Source organism: Rhynchophorus ferrugineus, unplaced genomic scaffold, assembly GCF_030347505.1.
Source record: "Rhynchophorus ferrugineus isolate W39M unplaced genomic scaffold, kcgeb_rfMv2 rfM30, whole genome shotgun sequence".
NCBI lineage: Eukaryota > Metazoa > Arthropoda > Insecta > Coleoptera > Curculionidae > Rhynchophorus > Rhynchophorus ferrugineus.
This window is the reverse complement of record NW_027472609.1, coordinates 465,951-481,366: the sequence shown is the minus strand read 5'-3', so window position 1 is coordinate 481,366 and position 15,416 is coordinate 465,951. Positions and strand designations below refer to the sequence as shown.

The 15,416-nt window shown below is 37.4% G+C and overlaps 1 protein-coding gene across 2 annotated transcripts in view; it reads left to right on the top strand.

Moving 5' to 3' along the window:
- LOC143205871 (putative ATP-dependent RNA helicase DDX43) overlaps positions 1-15,416 on the top strand; it is a 279,365-nt gene that overhangs the window by 13,083 nt on the left and 250,866 nt on the right. The window contains exons 1-2 of one of the 2 annotated variants that reach the window (XM_076418907.1): positions 8,067-8,314; positions 8,370-8,496. The exons of the other annotated variant lie outside the window; for it this stretch is intronic. The gene's annotated coding sequence lies outside the window, so the exon portion shown is untranslated. Of the gene's footprint in view, positions 1-8,066; positions 8,315-8,369; positions 8,497-15,416 lie in introns of those variants that run through there. 2 annotated transcript variants of the gene reach the window in all.

Here is a 15,416-nt window from a genome sequence, read left to right as displayed (position 1 = left end):
CGTCCCCATTTCTCGGACTCTTATAATATGGCTGGCTTTACGACTCTCTCGTATACATTTTTAATTATGTCCCTTACCTTAATTCCGTACTTCCTGCTTATGGGTCCCGCCGTTTTGGCGACGACGGTTTCGACCTTTTCTTTAATCGCATTCGGATGGTTAATGTATATTTTTGTTTTATCCAATATTACTCCCAATTACCTCATCTGGTCTTTAGGAGTTATGATTTCTTCGTTTAATTTAATTCCTATCTTCGGAAATCTGGTCCTTCTGAGTACTATTGGGATTTATCTCTTGCGGTCATTTCTTCTTTTCTTCAATTCTTCCATCGTAAAGGGGATCTCCTTTGGATATATCATAGCTTCCGATTTTTCTATATTGCAATGTGCTCTTGAATATTCTTTCCATTCTAATCATTTGCGCCAGCATTTGTTCCATTCTTCTTTAATTTCAGTAGGTGTTCGATGGCTGATTGCGATGATTTGGTCGTCGGCGAACGTTTGTGCTCTCACATGTGTCTGTTGTGTGTCAATATCAGCTATCTTATCGGACCAGGAGTTGATATTAATCAACCATAGGGTCGGGCCTATGCTCGACCCTTGTGGGCACCCCTTCTCTATTCCGAACTCGATTTTGTTGCTGATTACCTGTTGTTTTTTAAGTTCATTATGACCCAGTCTAGTTCAGCTTCTTGTATTTCTTCTTCGTCTTCTTCTTGTTTGCTCCATTCTCCATTGGTGACCCTTGTCGTGATCCTTACAAGTTGTTCTTTTTCTTCCTCCTCTTGTTTTGGATGATATTTTTCTACCTTTTCTTTCTCCAGGTTATACATATTGCCCGGTTCGGCATCTTCCATTATTTCAACTATTTTCCCCCTGCTGACTCCTAGAGTCTTTATTTATTTTCCAGACTCTATGCCATGGTTCAATGTCGAATGTGTTTTCTATTTATAATTATTTCTTCTACATGCTTCTTCTTCTTTTCTTTGACAAGCTTCTTGAATGCTCGCTTCATTACTCCATAGGGAGTGAGGGAATCACGAGGTCGGTCTTATCCCCGTCTTCTCGTCTGATCGAATCAGCTTTTCTTCTAAGTTCCAATTTCTTCTGTTGGCGTTCTCCATCCCATCATTCGTTGTCTTGGTTGTTTTTAACAGTTTAGTAGATTTCTTGAAAGCTGCTTGCATTTGCTCCGCTTGTTTTTCAATTTCGTCTATTTGCATCGTCGCCCATATTTCTGTGCTCGCGACTAGCAACCCGTCAGTGACTCTTTGCCAGCTGGTCCCGTGATAATCAAACTCTTTCTTCGATGTCTTATTTCTCTGGGGTTTACCCTCTATTTCGAAGAGGATGTGTTTGTGGTCGCTTAGTGTCTCTTCAGTTTCTTGTACCGTCCAGTTGATCACGTTCACTTCTCGTCACTCATCAATGTTGCTGTTTCCACTACTACTGATAAAGGTGGGAGCTGTTTGTTCATTCTGCACTAATTCCAGTCGGTATGATATGGTCTAGATTATCAGATTTGAACCTTTGTTGTTATACAATAAACATAAAGTGTGCTTGGCATTAAAATCACCAGCTAATATCCATTTCTTCTGGTATTTCTGCCATTGTTCTTCTTTTTCTTCTAAGCAATTTATGTTGTCTCCTGTCTGATGCGCGTATACGTTGGTGATTAGTAAATCGCAGTCTAATAGTTTGACTATGACTTTGTCCGGTCCCGACATTTCTTAGTTCTTGTTGCTGGTTCTCGCACCAAGATTATGTCGTATTTTTCTTTGTCGGCTTTCGCTCTCATGAGCGTGCTGGCCTGGATGCCTTTTTCGATGTTTATCTGTAGGATTTTTAGAGCCATTTCTGTTTCATTTCTTCGATGGCTTCTTCTTTTCTTTTCTTGTATATTGGACAGGTTCTATCATTTACTCTATTGTCGGAGTTTACCTCCGGTGCTCCTGCTCATTTGCAGTTCGCACAATTCGTGGTGCTACTCTTGCAGTCCCTTCCCCCGTGCGGTCCTGCACATATAAAACAACACTGTGCGCTTCTACAATGTATCTGCTTGTGCCCGAATCTGCTGCATTTATAGCATAGTAGAATTGCGTTGAAATCATCAACGAATTGTCTCAAGTACCCTACAAAGACTTTGCCCTTTTTTAACACTGCTCTGTATATGCTGGGAATTGTTTCGATTATAACGTTGTTTCTTTCTGGGTTTTTGCATATATATTTCTTTACTACCTTGATGATTTCTTCTGGTTCTTCGTTGTTGTCAGTCTTTTTTCTTTCTTCTTGGATGATGTTCATATTCTCTTCGTTTTGATCAGCCAGATCTTCTATTATTTGTTCGTCTGTGATATCCCTGGATACCCCTGGGATTCTGAATTTGGGACGTTTTTCACTATTATCGATTTTGATACCATGTACAGAGCTTATTTTTTCTATCAGGTCTTTCTTTTGTTTCTGGTCTTTACAGATCAGTGATACCAGTCCATGTCTGTGTACTCTTACGTGTTTGAGGCCATCTCCTGCTAACTCTTTACGGGTTAGCTTGCCTCTGATGGCGGCCAATGTCTCCGCGCCACTTGCTTTTTCCTTTCTGATTTTAATTTCGTATATATTATTAATCTGTTTCGGATTTTGCCATTCTAGATTAGGTCTGGTGGATTTCGATGCCTTTGACTGGGCTTTTTGTGGCTTCGACAGTGTTTTATTTTCATTATTCTTTTTTGTCGCCGCGACCTCATTGTACGTACAGATCGTATTGGATGTACTTTCGGTCTGTAACTCCACGGTAGTCATCTCGATTCTTCTGCTGATGTCGGTCTGCGTGCTTACATCCATCATCACTGGCCTGGCGAGGACTGCTGGAGAATACTCTCTTGCAATAGGGATTCTATTTTTTGTATTCTCTTGTCTGTTTCGTGCTGTATTTGTCCCAATTTTCTGTTTATCATCTCCTCCACCATTGCTTCCGCATTCGTGATGCTCTGGACTTATATAGTATTTGGCATCACGACTGCGGATTTGGCTTTCAGCACCTTTTCTGTTACTATGTCCATTTTCATTAAAATATTCGCGACGCGGTTTCTGTCTGTGGAGATGAATCGATATGTCTTATATTTTAGACAATATCTGTTGGTTACGAGCCTAACTTGCTCAGTCAGATGTTTTGTTCAAAGTCTATCATTTAATTTATATTAAAATTCAGTTCGGTCCCGACCTTCATAGAGTCAAGACGTGTTTTTTCTTTCCCGAAAACGAGTCTCCGTAAATATCAAATAAAAATATTTCTATATATTTTCTACGGTCAATTTCTGTTAAGGGTTTCAAAGAACTCCCAGGTTCGGGATACGGTGAAACGGCCAACCCAACGTGAAGGAAATAAAAGACTCAAACTCTCAAACAAAAGACGTTCTACGTTTTCCAGAAAAGGGAAAAAGTGAAAGTTAGTGAAAAAAACATTTAATTATAACATCATGGACAACAACATGGATTTGAATATATTATTGAAAGAAAACAAGGAATTAAGAATGAATAATGAGCGTCTGAACCAACAACTGTTGCAATTATCTAAGGATATGGCTGCTATCCGTTTGCAACTGCAAGGTCACACGCAAGATACACCAAAAAGGCATACTAATTATGCAGAAGACTACTACACGGATGAAGACGAACTAGCATTAGAGGTAGGGGAACAGTCTGACTGGACCGAAGTAACAAACAAGAAGGATAAAAAGAGGAAGAAGTCTCAGATGATGCCATCGCCAATCGCAAAAACTGGTATAAATATTAAAAAAAAGAAGCAAGAAAACAAAATCCCTCTGACCCCTCCGATCAAGGTAAGCAATGTTGGCAATTTTAATTTATTTAGATCAGAAATAAAGGGAGTAGCCTCTGACCGAGTGCAGTTTAAAGCTTTGTCTAACAATGATATTAACGTAACCCTTAACAATGAAACAGACTATAGGAATATAAAAAAGCATCTCATTGAGATGAAGAAAAACAATTCATTCAATAAACTCGAATATCACACTTATCAGTTAAAAAGTGATAAGTGGTATAAAGTAGTCATTAGAGGATTACCGTCCACAACAGATCAGGACGATATTAAATCGGAATTACGGGTTTGCGGGCACGTCACGCCTATAGCGAAAAAGACTATAAAGAAAAAGACAACAAATGTAAATGGCGAAAAACAAATTAAAACTTTTCCGTTGTTCTATGTAGACATGACACAAAAGGAAAATAATAAAAATATATACGACATAAATTATTTACTAGACTGTAGGATAAAAGTGGAACCTCCGAAGAAAAATAATAATATACCACAATGCACAAACTGTCAAAATCTTGGACACACTAAAATTTTTGCAGTAGGGAACCAAGATGTGTGAAATGTGCCGGTAAACATCACACAACTCAGTACAGAAAACAACGCAATAGTGTAGCGACATGCGTGTTGTGCAATGAAAAAGGTCACCCTGCCAATTATAAAGGATGTGCAGTATATCAAAAAAAAAGGACTCCAGCCAAAGAAAATTACAGCAGAACAACGCTTAAGACAAATTGACAAAGTCAAAAACTCAAACAACATCTACCGTTGAAAATAAAAAAACCTATGAAACCGTAAGACCATCGGTCAAAAATATAAACGTCAAAATATCAAATGATAAACAAATTGATACGAAACCGCAGAACGCTGCGGCCAACGAGCCAACTATCGTCGACATGATGAAATTGTTCAAAGAATTCCAGACCGAAATGAGACAGAAATTCAGTCAGTTAGCAGACAGGGTGGAAAAATTGGAGAAATCCGAATTGGGGAAATCTACCCAAAACAAGCTAAAGAGAAATCAAAATGAGTAATTCTTTTTTAAGAATTATAACTTGGAACGCAAACGGACTAAATCAAAGAGTCCGGGAACTAGAATTATTCTTAAAAACATATAACATAGATATAGCTCTCATATCGGAAACACATTTTTCTAAAAAAAACTACATTAAAATACGGGGTTATGATGCTTACTGGACACTACACCCCAGTGAACGAGCTCGAGGCGGAACAGCTTTAATAATTAAACAAAATATACAACATTTCGAACAAGAAGAGATAAAAAATGAAGAAATACAAGCTACGATAATTAGTATCGAAAAAAACGGGGCTGAAATAAATATTGGCGCTATATATCGTCCACCGAGACATAAAATGACACAACAACAATTTAAAGATATCTTTTCAAAATTAGGCCCACGGTTTATTATTGGTGGAGACTTTAATGTTAAACGTACAGCTTGGGGTTCACGAATAATAACACCTGGAAAAGGAAACGAATTACTCGAAGCCATTAACCTTACAAATTGTAATTATCATTCAGGGCGCGAACCCACTTACTGGCCCACAGACAGTAATAAAGTCCCAGACCTGCTGGATTTCTACATTACAAAAGGCATCTCATTAAATCATATTAGTACAGAAAGCTTGTGCGATCTAACATCTGATCACACTCCAGTATTGTTAACACTGGGCGCGACAATCCTAAGAAAAGCAAAAAAGCCTAATCTTACCAACAAATATACTGACTGGGACAAATTCAGATTAATACTGCAGGAACAAATCAGTTCAAAAGTAAGACTTAAAACTATAGATGATCTTGAGCAACAAACCAAACATATAACCGAAACAAATTCGGTCAGCTGCAAAAGATGCTACCCCAATTGCAAGAGAGAAATCAGAATATGAAGTACTTTACCCCCTCGAAATTAGAGAAATGATAAAAGAAAGACGAAAAGCTAGAAGAGTATAGCACAGTACCAGAAATGCTGCTGACAAAACCACGTTTAATAGAATTAGTAATCAGACAAATCAAAAGATCAAAGAATATAAACAGAATTGCTTTCAAAAGTATTTAAGTGAATTAAGCCCACAAGCAGACAAAGATTATTCGCTATGGAAAGCAACTCGAAGATTTAAAAGACCAATTATTCGAGTACCGCCTATTAAAAATAATCGAAATGAATGGGTTCGACGCGACAATGAAAAAGCTGAATTGTTCGCAGAATATTTAGCTAACATTTTTCGGCCAAATGATATATAATATACCATGGATACATCTCCTATTTATCAACCCGATATAGATCTAAATCTAATTTCTCCACTGGAAGTTGCCACTGAAATTGATAACCTCAATCCTAAAAAGGCACCTGGTATTGATGACATTTCACCTGGATTATTGAAAGAACTGCCACGAAAAGCAATCATCATGTTGACATATATATTTAATGCCTGTTTAAGGCTGAAGCATGTCCCGGAATGCTTTAAAGTTGCACAAATAATTATGCTCAAAAAACCTGACAAACCTGCAAGTCGACAAGTCGAATCTTACAGGCCTGTTTCGCTACTACCTGCAATATCAAAGCTATTTGAGAAGCTGATATATAAACGTGTTAAACACTTGGTAACAATACCAGATTTCCAGTTTGGTTTTCGACATCACCATTCAACTATCGATCAAGTGCACAGAGTAACTGCGGCTATTGAAAGAGCGTTTGAAGAAAAGAAATACTGCCCTGCAATATTCCTGGATGTCTCACAAGCTTTTGATCGGGTTTGGCATTTTGGTTAATCTGTAAGATGAGCAAATTGTTACCGCGTAACTATTGTCAATTGCTGGAGTCATATTTATTCGGAAGAAAATTTAGAGTATCGCACGAAATGGCGTTCTCGACATTTAAAAATATCTCGGCTGGAGTTCCACAAGGTAGCGTCTTAGGACCTCTCCTGTATCTGCTTTACACTGCTGACATTCCAACAACAAAAGAAACACTTCTTGGAACCTTTGCTGATGACACAGTTATTATGGCAAAAGATATATCTCTGCCTAGGGCAATAGAAAAAGTGCAAGTGGCAGTCAACAAAATCTACAAATGGACAAAAGATTGGAAAATTCAACTTAATAGCTCCAAATCTGTCCACGTTAAAATTGCATGAAGGCGAAATAATAAAAACTTAATTATATCACTCAATGGATGCCCGATTCCTCAAGCAGAATCAGCAAAATACCTTGGAATCCATCTTGACGGTAGATAAATTGGAAGCATTACGTTAGACAAAAAGCAAAACACATTAGAACCAAAATAAAACAACTGTACTGGTTAGTCGGAAGATACTCTCAACTTGATCTAAAATCAAAGAGGTTGATCTATAATACAATTATAAAGCCAATTTGGACCTATGGGGTGCAAATATGGGGTTGCACTAAAAATTCAAATCAGTTAGTCATACAGCGCTGTCAAAACAAGATTCTTCGATTGATTACCAATGCCTATCGCTATGTAACCAATGAAGAACTGCACGATGACCTGGAAATCAAATGGATTTGCGAAGTTGTGCAGGATTTCGCCTTGAAACACGAAAGAAGATTACTAAATCATTCTAACGTGGAAGCAATACAAGTGCTGGACAGCGCACAGGATGTCAAGAGATTGAAACGAACAAAACCATACGAACTTGTGTGAATATTTAGTGTGTATTATTAGTGTAAACTATAGCTATAAGTTAATAATTAATAAATAATTGTAATTTTATAATTGAGGAATACATACTGATATATTTTCTCGCACTCGTCTTGCTTGCTAATTAATCCAAGCACATAGGAAAAGTAGTAATAAATTAATTGTAATAATAATAACAATTAAGATTGTACTAAGCGTATCTAATAAAGATGTTATAAAAAAAATTAAATTTATTTCATTAATTTAGAGTAGAATATAATATAATTTTTAAAATATTTTTTTAAAGATATTGTTGACAATTTTACGGTTTTCCACTTTTGAAATTCCTATCCTTTGATTGCTTAAGTTCATGCTAGATGTCGCGCGCCACTTGTTCTCTTTCTCTAGTTAATATTTTCGCAATTAATTTGTAGATTTTGTAGATTATTTCTTATATTCCCGTTTTGATTACTATCTTTTCCTTTTATTAATTAAATTAGATTACCCGTAATTTATGTTGTTGGATATTGTTTTCGTCTCCCATTCAGGAGAATTGACATACCCGCATGGGAGGTTATGTCTTCGTTCTGTTTATACGTTTTGTTTATTTTATTTTATTATTGTTGTGTTTTTAGGTTTTCTTATGGATTAGGCCGATCTTGTGTGATTTGGCGACCTACGACTTGTTTGTTTTACCTCCTCACACCACTTGGAGATTTTGTCGGACACCATCTGTGTCACTAGGAAATTTGCTTGTGCTTGACGATTGAATACCACCAGACTAGGATTGTACTTTTTTTATGAATATTTGGTATTATTTCAGGGTGAGTTTAGATATCATCTTTATCCGCCTTTTCTTATTCGGAATTGATTAATTAGATGACCCTTGTGTTTTGATTTTGTAAGGCATGAAGTCCACTGAGATTACCACTCCGTGGGACGGTGAAGTGACGCCGTAAATATGTTTTGATGTTGTTTAACTACCTTTGTTTTATTTTATTTTCTTGCTTGTTATTTTCCCACCAGGATATCAGCAGTGTATTTATGTTTTTTCTATTTTTTAGATTATCTGCGTCCAGATTCTTTGGCAGAACTGACCGTGATTTATTTGGAGATGATATATCCGAAGCTATCCGTGGCACCATGCAGCCCTTCTGTACTCGATGATTAAACGCTATCAGATTAGGATTTTACTTTTGCTTGGGTACTTTCGGGTATGTTGAATACTATATTTGTTTTTATTAGACTTATCTGTTCGAAAATTTATTAGTTAGATGACTTATGTGTTTTGATTTGCAAGGTATGAAGTCTATTGAGATTACAACCCCGTGGGTCGGTGCAGTAACTTCGTGAATGTGTTTCATATTGTTCAACTACTTTTATTGCCAATCATCCTCCCATAGGGATATCAACAGTTTATTTATGATTTTTTATGTTTTAGGTTAGGAATTCTTTGGCAGAGTTGATGGAATTGATTGTGTCCTAGTGGTGGAAAGCATTTTGGGACTATTGATACTATGAATTTGCTAGTTTTCTACACCATAAGATGAGTATTATTTGTCTTGTTTTATGAGGTGTGTCTCTGTCCTTTGAATGATTGTTTTAAATGATTGTGTTTTATGCAAAGGTTGTTAGGAGGTTATTTTGCGAAGATAGATACGACCTTGACGATATGAGATGATATGAATTTATGCCATCTCATTTGGTAAATTAGAAAATTTGTATTTCTTCATGGATTTTGATATTATTTGTCTATTTGAGCAGTCCTTAACCCCATTTACTTATTCTCTTTATTTTTAGGTAGGTTGGGCGACAAAACGAGACTACTATGATTGTGTATGTGATGAAGGTGCGGATCTGTAGTGCTATTGCTCACACTAAAGCAAACCATCAGCACCTCTCGATCTTCTCCATGCCATTTTACATGATTGAAGCATATTCTCCCATGCTCGTCGTTCCGGATGGTCAGCTTATTTTAATTGTTTAATGGTTCCTATAATTTGGCTTTTTTTTCTTGCTTATTATTATTATATTAATTACTTAATGATGCTTTTATTATAGCAACCATTATTTTGACTTAAAAAACTATGTAATAGTTGCATGCAGTAGCGCTAACATCTAATAATAGTATGCCTAATATTAATCATTTTGAATGTCTATTTGTTGGATTGTGGAATTGTCTGTGCCTATCTCTATGTTTCTCAAGGGGCATCTCTTATATGTATAGAGAGTTATCTTGACATAGCTATTATTCGTATTGTGCTTTATTGGTTTAATTAATAATGAGGGTTTATATTACTGATTTCTTCTTGTTGTTTTTGTTATTATCAGTTGTCAGTTCTGGGATTGCTGGACTTCAGCGATATTTTCTTCTTCATTAATAACTTTGTTTGCCCAATCATTCAATATTTCAATTTTCTTCTTGTTTGTTTTGTTGAGTGCATTTCTCATTTCCATCTGATCATTCGGAATTTTATAAAGATCTCTGGCGCTCAACCTTTCGGCGTTTGTGTATTCATTTATGATGACTATCTTTTTGATCTTGGCTGCATCCGCATACTTCTTCCGTGATTTCCAGTCTGAATCTCTTGATGTATGTTTCCATGTTTCCATGGTTCGTTATCAATTGCACTACTTTTCGGTTTAGCTCTAAACTTTCAAACCCTACTGTTTTGCAGTGCTTGTAAGTGTTGACGGCATGCATATCGCCATGTTTTTCTTCTAGTATTCTTATGGCTTCTTGTACGGCTAGAAATTCAGCTACTCTCTGTTAATTCCATTTTCTTCTAGCCCGATGCATGCCTCTTCCTCCGTCCCGTCGCTCCTGCTTTTTCCTGCTTCACATTAGCATCCATCCATACCTTCGCTATGTGTCTTCCTATCTCGTACTGCTCGGTCCCCAACGAATCCACAGTTTTTCTCTTGCTTCGGCTTATATTGGTAGAGGAACTACTCCTGCGATTACTTGTAGCGCGCTCGTCGGTGCTGTTTTAAACGCGCCGGTGATTAGTATTGGGGCGTATCTTTGAATCGCGTTTAGCTTCCTCTGAGTGTGTACTTTATTTACGTACCGTCCCCATTTCTCGGACTCTTATAATATGGCTGGCTTTACGACTCTCTCGTATACATTTTTAATTATGTCCCTTACCTTAATTCCGTACTTCCTGCTTATGGGTCCCGCCGTTTTGGCGACGACGGTTTCGACCTTTTCTTTAATCGCATTCAGATGGTTAATGTATATTTTTGTTTTATCCAATATTACTCCCAATTACCTCATCTGGTCTTTAGGAGTTATGATTTCTTCGTTTAATTTAATTCCTATCTTCGGAAATCTGGTCCTTCTGAGTACTATTGGGATTTATCTCTTGCGGTCATTTCTTCTTTTCTTCAATTCTTCCATCGTAAAGGGGATCTCCTTTGGATATATCATAGCTTCCGATTTTTCTATATTGCAATGTGCTCTTGAATATTCTTTCCATTCTAAGCATTTGCGCCAGCATTTGTTCCATTCTTCTTTAATTTCAGTAGGTGTTCGATGGCTGATTGCGATGATTTGGTCGTCGGCGAACGTTTGTGCTCTCACATGTGTCTGTTGTGTGTCAATATCAGCTATCTTATCGGACCAGGAGTTGATATTAATCAACCATAGAGTCGGGCCTATGCTCGACCCTTGTGGGCACCCCTTCTCTATTCCGAACTCGATTTTGTTGCTGATTACCTGTTGTTTTTTAAGTTCATTATGACCCAGTCTAGTTCAGCTTCTTGTATTTCTTCTTCGTCTTCTTCTTGTTTGCTCCATTCTCCATTGGTGACCCTTGTCGTGATCCTTACAAGTTGTTCTTTTTCTTCCTCCTCTTGTTTTGGATGATATTTTTCTACCTTTTCTTTCTCCAGGTTATACATATTGCCCGGTTCGGTATCTTCCATTATTTCAACTATTTTCCCCCTGCTGACTCCTAGAGTCTTTATTATTTTCCAGACTCTATGCCATGGTTCAATGTCGAATGTGTTTTCTATTTATAATTATTTCTTCTACATGCTTCTTCTTCTTTTCTTTGACAAGCTTCTTGAATGCTCGCTTCATTACTCCATAGGGAGTGAGTGAATCACGAGGTCGGTCTTATCCCCGTCTTCTCGTCTGATCGAATCGGCTTTTCTTCTAAGTTCCAATTTCTTCTGTTGGCGTTCTCCATCCCATCATTCGTTGTCTTGTTTTATTATGATGGTGGTTGTCTTTAACAGTTTAGTAGATTTCTTGAAAGCTGCTTGCATTTGCTCCGCTTGTTTTTCAATTTCGTCTATTTGCATCGTCGCCCTTATTTCTATGCTCGCGACTAGCGACCCGTCAGTGACTCTTTGCCAGCTGCTCCCGTGATAATCAAACTTTTTCTTCGATGTCTTATTTCTCTGGGGTTTACCCTCTATTTCGAAGAGGATGTGTTTGTGGTCGCTTAGTGTCTCTTCAGTTTTTTGTACCGTCCAGTTGATCACGTTCACTTCTCGTCACTCATCAATGTTGCTGTTTCCCCTACTACTGATAAAGGTGGGAGCTGTTTGTTCATTCTGCACTAATTCCAGTCGGTATGATATGGTCTAGATTATCAGATTTGAACCTTTGTTGTTATACAATAAACATAGTGTCGTTGGCATTAAAATCACCAGCTACTATCCATTTCTTCTAGTATTTCTGCCATCGTTCTTCTTTTTCTTCTAAGCAATTTATGTTGTCTCCTGTCTGATGCGCGTATACGTTGGTGATTAGTAAATCGCAGTCTAATAGTTTGACTATGACTTTGTCCGGTCCCGACATTTCTTAGTTCTTGTTGCTGGTTCTCGCACCAAGATTATGTTGTATTTTTCTTTGTCGGCTTTCGCTCTCATGAGCGTGCTGGCCTGGATGCCTTTTTCGATGTTTATCTGTAGGATTTTTAGAGCCATTTCTGTTTCATTTCTTCGATGGCTTCTTCTTTTCTTTCTTGTATATTGGACAGGTTCTATCATTTACTCTATTGTTGGAGTTTACCTCCGGTGCTCCTGCTCATTTGCAGTTCGCACAATTCGTGGTGCTACTCTTGCAGTCCCTTCCCCCGTGCGGTCCTGCACATATATAACAACACTGTGCGCTTCTACAATGTATCTGCTTGTGCCCGAATCTGCTGCATTTATAGCATAGTAGAATTGCGTTGAAATCATCAACGAATTGTCTCAAGTACCCTACAAAGACTTTGCCCTTTTTTAACACTGCTCTGTATATGCTGGGAATTGTTTCGATTATAACGTTGTTTCTTTCTGAATTTTTGCATATATATTTCTTTACTACCTTGATGATTTCTTCTGGTTCTTCGTTGTTGTCAGTCTTTTTTCTTTCTTCTTGGATGATGTTCATATTCTCTTCGTTTTGATCAGCCAGATCTTCTATTATTTGTTCGTCTGTGATCTCCCTGGATACCTCTGTGATTCTGAATTTGGGACGTTTTTCACTATTATCGATTTTGATAGCATGTACAGAGCTTATTTTTTCTATCAGGTCTTTCTTTTGTTTCTGGTCTTTACAGATCAGTGATACCAGTCCATGTCTGTGTACTCTTACGTGTTTGAGGCCATCTCCTGCTAACTCTTTACGGGTTAGCTTGCCTCTGATGGCGGCTAATGTCTCCGCGCCACTTGCTTTTTCCTTTCTGATTTTAATTTCGTATATATTATTAATCTGTTTCGGATTTTGCCATTCTAGATTAGGTGTGGTGGATTTCGATGCCTTTGACTGGGCTTTTTGTGGCTTCGACAGTGTTTTATTTTCATTATTCTATTTTGTCGCCGCGACCTCATTGTACGTACAGATCGTATTGGATGTACTTTCGGTCTGTAACTCCACGGTAGTCATCTCGATTCTTCTGCTGATGTCGGTCTGCGTGCTTACATCCATCATCACTGGCCTGGCAAGGACTGCTGGAGAATACTCTCTTGCAATAGGGATTCAAGTTTTTGTATTCTCTTATCTGTTTCGTGCTGTATTTGTCCCAATTTTCTGTTTATCATCTCCTCCACCATTGCTTCCGCATTCGTGATGCTCTGGACTTATATAGTATTTGGCATCACGACTGCGGATTTGGCTTTCAGCACCTTTTCTGTTACTATGTCCATTTTCATTAAAATATTCGCGACGCGGTTTCTGTCTGTGGAGATGAATCGATATGTCTTATATTTTAGACAATATCTGTTGGTTACGAGCCTAACTTGCTCAGTCAGATGTCTTGTTCAAAGTCTATCATTTAATTTATATTAAAATTCAGTTCGGTCCCGACCTTCATAGAGTCAAGACGTGTTTTTTCTTTCCCGAAAACGAGTCTCCGTAAATATCAAATAAAAATATATCTATATATTCTTTACGGTCAATTTCTGTTAACGGTTTCAAAGAACTCCCAGGTACAGTATAGGGTGAAACGGCCAACCCAACGTGAAGGAAATAAAAGACTCAAACTCTCAAACAAAAGACGTTCTACGTTTTCCAGAAAAGGGAAAAAGTGGAAGTTAGTGAAAAAAACATTTAATTATAACATCATGGACAAGAACATGGATTTGAATATATTATTGAAAGAAAACAAGGAATTAAGAATGAATAATGAGCGTCTGAACCAACAACTGTTGCAATTATCTAAGGATATGGCTGATATCCGTTTGCAACTGCAAGGTCACACGCAAGATACACCAAAAAGGTATACTAATTATGCAGAAGACTACTACACGGATGAAGACGAACTAGTATTAGAGGTAGGGGAACAGTCTGACTGGACCGAAGTAACAAACAAGAAGGATAAAAAGAGGAAGAAGTCTCAGATGACGCCATCGCCAATCGCAAAAAGTGGTATAAATATTAAAAAAAAGAAGCAAGAAAACAAAATCCCTCTGCCCCCTCCGATCAAGGTAAGCAATGTTGGCAATTTTAATTTATTTAGATCAGAAATAAAAGGAGTAGCCTCTGACCGAGTGCAGTTTAAAGCTTTGTCTAACAATGATATTAACGTAACCCTTAACAATGAAACAGACTATAGGAATGTAAAAAAGCATCTCATTGAGATGAAGAAAAACAATTCATTCAATAAACTCGAATATCACACTTATCAGTTAAAAAGTGATAAGTGGTATAAAGTAGTCATTAGAGGATTACCGTCCACAACAGATCAGGACGATATTAAATCGGAATTACGGGTTTGCGGGCACGTCACGCCTATAGCGAAAAAGACTATAAAGAAAAAGACAACAAATGTAAATGGCGAAAAACAAATTAAAACTTTTCCGTTGTTCTATGTAGACATGACACAAAAGGAAAATAATAAAAATATATACGACATAAATTATTTACTAGACTGTAGGATAAAAGTGGAACCTCCGAAGAAAAATAATAATATACCACAATGCACAAACTGTCAAAATCTTGGACACACTAAAATTTTTGCAGTAGGGAACCAAGATGTGTGAAATGTGCCGGTAAACATCACACAACTCAGTACAGAAAACAACGCAATAGTGTAGCGACATGCGTGTTGTGCAATGAAAAAGGTCACCCTGCCAATTATAAAGGATGTGCAGTATATCAAAAAAAAAGGACTCCAGCCAAAGAAAATTACAGCAGAACAACGCTTAAGACAAATTGACAAAGTCAAAAACTCAAACAACATCTACCGTTGAAAATAAAAAAACCTATGAAACCGTAAGACCATCGGTCAAAAATATAAACGTCAAAATATCAAATGATAAACAAATTGATACGAAACCGCAGAACGCTGCGGCCAACGAGCCAACTATCGTCGACATGATGAAATTGTTCAAAGAATTCCAGACCGAAATGAGACAGAAATTCAGTCAGTTAGCAGACAGGGTGGAAAAATTGGAGAAATCCGAATTGGGGAAATCTACCCAAAACAAGCT